The sequence below is a fragment of the Limulus polyphemus genome, unplaced genomic scaffold (assembly GCF_000517525.1).
Source record: "Limulus polyphemus unplaced genomic scaffold, Limulus_polyphemus-2.1.2 Scaffold50, whole genome shotgun sequence".
Classification (NCBI taxonomy): Eukaryota; Metazoa; Arthropoda; class Merostomata; order Xiphosura; family Limulidae; genus Limulus; species Limulus polyphemus.
Genome location: NW_013665660.1, coordinates 1,188,020 through 1,193,588, shown reverse-complemented (window position 1 = coordinate 1,193,588; position 5,569 = coordinate 1,188,020). Strand labels below are relative to the sequence as shown.

At 34.1% G+C, this 5,569-nt stretch overlaps 1 protein-coding gene across 3 annotated transcripts in view; it reads right to left on the bottom strand.

The window, feature by feature from the left end:
* LOC106463042 overlaps window positions 1-5,569 on the bottom strand; it is a 231,148-nt gene that overhangs the window by 179,249 nt on the left and 46,330 nt on the right. Inside the window, exon 1 of one of the 3 annotated variants that reach the window (XM_022390776.1) lies at window positions 1,036-1,054. The exons of the other annotated variants lie outside the window; for them this stretch is intronic. The gene's annotated coding sequence lies outside the window, so the exon portion shown is untranslated. Of the gene's footprint in view, window positions 1-1,035; window positions 1,055-5,569 lie in introns of those variants that run through there. 3 annotated transcript variants of the gene reach the window in all.

Sequence of the window (5,569 nt, the reverse complement as noted above, 5' to 3'; positions counted from 1 at the left end):
GAATAAGTAGTGTATATATATATATATATATATATATAATGAGAGAGACGCCTCCTAGTGGCACAGCGGTGTGTCTTACCCTGCAAGAAATCGGGTTTCGATAGCCTTGGTAGACAGAGCATTGATAGCCCTTTCTGTAGCTTTGTACTTAATAACAAACTAAGAGAAAAAAAAGGAGAGAGAGGTAAGTGGAAAAAAGAGTTATATATATAATAAGAAAAGTGCTATAGGGAGAAATAGAATGTGAAGAAAGAGGATAACATTATGTATATAAAAACACATCCATATATTTATAAAGAAGAGGTGTGTATATGTAAATATTAAGAAAGAGCTTAAGTATGAAGTTATATATTTATAAAGAAGAGGTGTGTATATGTAAATATTAAAAAAAAGTTTAAGTATGAAGTTATATATTTATAAAGAAGAGGTGTGTATATGTAAATATGAAGAAAGGGTTTAAGTATGAAGTTATAAAAAAGAGGTTCTTATGCACCACACACGAAGATACACATATCCACCCACCCACCCACCCACCCACACACACACACATGTTAGGGAAGAAACTAGAAAACATTTACAACTTCAAAATTTGTTCACCAAAGTAAGTCATGCACCTTATACATATACGCGTACTCTAGTGTTTATATTTACAACTATTTAATACTTAGTTCATCTAGTTGTGGGAGATCTAAACGAATCATGTAAAAGAAGAAAACTATGCTTCAGAATTTTCTTGCAATGCTACACAAAGTCATACTTAATTTCGAACTGATAGAATAGAGTAAGGCAGCTATTCAATAACACCCACCGCCAACTCTTGAGCTGTCCTTCTCTGACCGAAAGTGGGATTGAATCACCACTCTTATAACTTATCCAAGGTAAAAAAGTGCAGAGCGCAGTTGTGCGGCAACGTTAACCACTAGAACACGTTAATCACTAGACTACGCCCGGTCATGAAAGAAGGCGAGAAATATAAAAACTGAAAATATGAAGAAAACAAATTGACTCGAAGGAGTAATAAAAATAAAAACGTACCCATAAAAATCATGAAAGTCCTTCTTAAAAGTTCTTGTAAGGTGCTTTCTTTTCCCTTCGAGACAGACCTATTTTATTGCCTTAGGTGACTCAACCACGAGAAGGGTAGTTATAGCTAAATAACAGTGAATTCTGTCAAATAACAAACACATCAACTGAGAGATGTGAGTAACTTATATTCAAATTCATGGCCACAATGAAATAACAAGAGAAATTAAATATAACCCACTGAACGAAACCATTCTCAGTAATTTATAGTTGGAACTTTCATATGATAACCAAGTAAAAACAGCAACATTATAAAGATATCTTAATTTTATCGTCAAAAATAAATATGAAATTCGAAATCACTGATAATACTTACTGAACGACGTGTTTGCGAATAACAACTGATGCTGATAAATGAACGAATGTTTTATTACACTTTAATCTAAGATAACATTGATATTTTTCATATTAACACAGAAGAACTTTAGTCGAAAGTCAGATGAGTCACCAAAGGTTATAATTTTTTTTTCACTTATTAAGAAAGGCCAAAAATCAGAATAAAACATTTGCATGTCCCACAATTAAAACCACAGTAACAATGCTTTACATTCTAGTTTTGTCTATGTATGAATTTGTAGTTAACTAATTATGAAGTTTAAAAAAAATCAAATGCAATAAATATCGAACGTTTTCTAAATGATATATTGTAACAAAGCTAATAAGAAGTATAGTTAAAAATATAAACAAAAATGATGGGAATTCATTTGATAAAAGATTTTACCCGATAACGTTTATGTTACCACAGAAATGTACATAATTAGTATCCTGGCTTGTGTAACAAACTAACATGTATAATAATCTATCATTCACTGTTATTAAGTCTTTAGTATTATGATTTGTATGTAATTACTTATTAAACTTGTTTAAATGTAGAGACATTAAACATTGACAAAAATTATTTTGTAGTTTAAAAGTTTTAATAACTAGGTAGTAAAATCACTTGTGGTAGGTGTGACTGATGTATTGTTTAACTGATAAATATGGCGTTGTCAGGTAATCTGCTTTTTTGGTTTCCAAAAATGACTCATTTGTTTATTGCTTTGACACTTCTATATTCAGTTTATAGATAGACAAAAATTTTGATGTCACTGAATATCAGCGTCGTCTCAATTAATTTTAAAAATGTTCGTAATAAAATTTAACCTAACATGTTAATTAGAAAGGAAGGAGATCTAATCTTAAATGTATAATTTCGCTCAGTTAGGTATTCTTTATCGCGAGTTGTTTTTTTAATACTATAGAACACCAGAAAAGTGCCTCATGTTTGCAAAACCTATAAAATACATGTTTTGTTGTCACTATTGGGGAGGTGAAACTCTTAAGGTTAGATCCTGATGTGAAAATGTTTTACATGTGTATACAATATATAAGTTTGTGTATTAAAACGTTCTTCCCTAAAATGTATGTAAGTAGTGTCGCTCATGTCAAGAACAGCTTAGAAGAGAAAGTAGTTGTATTATTTAAATTACACATTGGTTAAAAAAAAAAGGGTTGCATTTCGGAAAAATATCAATGACCTTACAATATACTTGGGACTGTTTACACACTGCAAACTCATGGGTTACTCTAGTCGAATAGTGGGATTTGACCGTCACTTTTATGGTGCACCCATGGCCCGAAGTGCGGAGCGCGTTTTTGCAGTAATATATTTAATATCCGAATATGCCAACTACTAGGCCACGCCCGGTCCGTTAGCCTTTAAAAAAACAACAACAAATATTATCATATTGGTGTTCCCAAGTCCGCTTTTAATAAACGGAAGTTGTCTTGTTTTTCTGAAAATTCGATTTAATTTTTTGAGAGTTGCGGGTTGGGTTTTTTGGGGGATTGTTTTAATCTGAGGTCGTTTATTTGGGCGTTTTTTGTAGTAGCTGAGTTCAACCCACAATAAAATGGTTGTAGGATTGGTTTCGATGATTGACTGGGTCAATGAACAGCCTACACATCATTACATTTTTAGAACCATCCTATACCAACTCCTGTTCAATTAAGAAACACATCCACAATTGTGAACTTTCTGGCCCGCCAACTTGACACATTCTATATTCCAATTAAGCCGTGCAAATCGCCATTTTGAGGGAACCCATAAAAGTGCAGTTTAAAAGTCCGTACCATTTGTTTTGAGCATATTTCGAAATGCCTCTGCTACTTGTTTTAGGCTTATTTAGGACAGCAGTGCAGCTTATATTTCTCGCGAGACTTGACAATACAGCATCATACTGTAGAAATGACAAGTGTTATACTTAACCGAGATTATAAGATGTTGATTTCAAGATTATGTAATAAAAGAAGCTCGGAATGCTTTACGCATTACCCGTCTTTGTGTTTGTGTGTGTGTTAAGAACTGCAAAGGATGTCACTGGTTCACGTGCATCATTCTTCAGTCGTCCCACTGAAACAGTTTTCATGTGGGTTAACGTGCTTGTTGAGGTAAAGTGGCTAAATTAAATAAAGCGTTAATTCGAGGTTACACAGGCCTATGAAAACGTAGTGCACATGCTAGGTAAAAGTGAAAAGTTAAACGACTTCCTCGCATATTATCAACATAACAGTAACAAGTAATAACGTTGCTGTTTGGTATGATACAGTATGAACAATGTTTTATATGCTAAGGAACAAACAGTTTGGAAGAGGAAGTGTTGCTAGATGTTGTCAGGTAGAAACAATGTTAACTTCGAACAACGTTTTATAAGCTAAGGAACAAACAGTTTGGAAGAGGAAGTGTTGCTAGATGTAGTCAGATAGAAACAATGTTAACTTAGAACAACGTTTTATAAGCTAAGGAACAAACAGTTTGGAAGAGGAAGTGTTGCTAGATGTAGTCAGATAGAAACAATGTTAACTTAGAACAACGTTTTATAAGCTAAGGAACAAACAGTTTAGAAGAGGAAGTGTTGCTAGATGTAGTCAGATAGAAACAATGTTAACTTCGAACAACGTTTTATAAGCTAAGGAACAAACAGTTTAGAAGAGGAAGTGTTGCTAGATGTAGTCAGGTAGAAACAACATTTTAGCTAATATTTGATGCTTCTTAAGCTTAAGGCGGAAATACAATAAACAAAATGTTTCCAAGACACGCAAACCTTGAATAAGACAGATAGATTATAAATAATTCATCCAATCATATTAGTGATTATCCTATATTACCGTAATATCGCATCTATCTATCTATGTGAAGACTGTAAAGCTATTACATCCCCAGGTGGCGTTGCTATTGTGAGTATTAAAAAATGTGACTGGGCAAGAGAAAACGAAATGTATATATAGGTGTATGCGAATATCGACTAAGAATCTGTGAAAATTCAGCAAATCTGATTAGCTAACATGATTATGTAATGATTAAGATAAACACGACTGATGCATGTGACTTATAAAGTGTTAGGGAAGTCTTGCTATGACACGTGACTTATAAAGTTTCAAGTAATTCCTATTACCATGCATGGGTGGATGTGCGAAAATGTATATAAATTCAATTAACGTGTGTGATCATGTGGTGATTCAGATAAATTAGGTTACCACATGTGATTGTTTAAAGTTTCAGATAAAGTTTGAATACCAAACATGACTATGTGAAAGAATGAGATAAGTTCGACTATCAGGTGTGACGATTCGAGTAACTCTAATTACCACATGTGACTGTGATGATTCTGATAATTCGATTATGACATGTGACTATGTGAAGATTGAGGTAAATTTGATTACCTGGTACCACTGTAAAGATTTGGGTAATTTCGATTACCACATGTGACTTTGATGTTTCATATTCACTCATTTACCACATTCGACATGCGTGAATAATTCAAACTAGATTAATAACTTGTGGACACCAGTACATACACAATTTTCACGTGAATTCCAACATATTCTTATCATGGACGACATGTAACAGCGGTATTTATAATGTTATGCTTTAACATGTTATGTTATGGGCTTGAACACCCACATCCCACTCCAAGGGGGATATAGATGTGGGGTGTTGTGGGCTTGAACACCCACATCCCACTCCAAGGGCGATATAGATGTGGGATATTATGGGCTTGAACACCCACATCCCACTCCGAGGGGGATATAGATGTGGGGTGTTGTGGGCTTGAACACCCACATCCCACTCCGAGGGGGATATAGATGTGGAACGTTGTGGGCTTGAACCCCCATCCCACTCTCATAATTCATGTTTCTTTTGATTATTTTATTTTTTATGAATTTTTTCATGTGAGACTTGCGAATGGAGGTTAAGACTGATAGATGGTGTATCCCCACAGCAATGTGGGTCCTACTTCCGCAGTTACCCCCAATACCCAGGGCAAATTTTAAATCCCACATTATAGCCTGTACCCTGAAGATCCTTTTAATGTATACAGCGTCTTTAATTTATTTAATATTTGTTTGGGCTCGTTTTTGTTCATCTAAATGTCATTCATCACAGGTTTGGATTTGTTGTTTTTAACGCAGTCCTTCCTTCTGATTTTATTTTGCTTGATTGTTT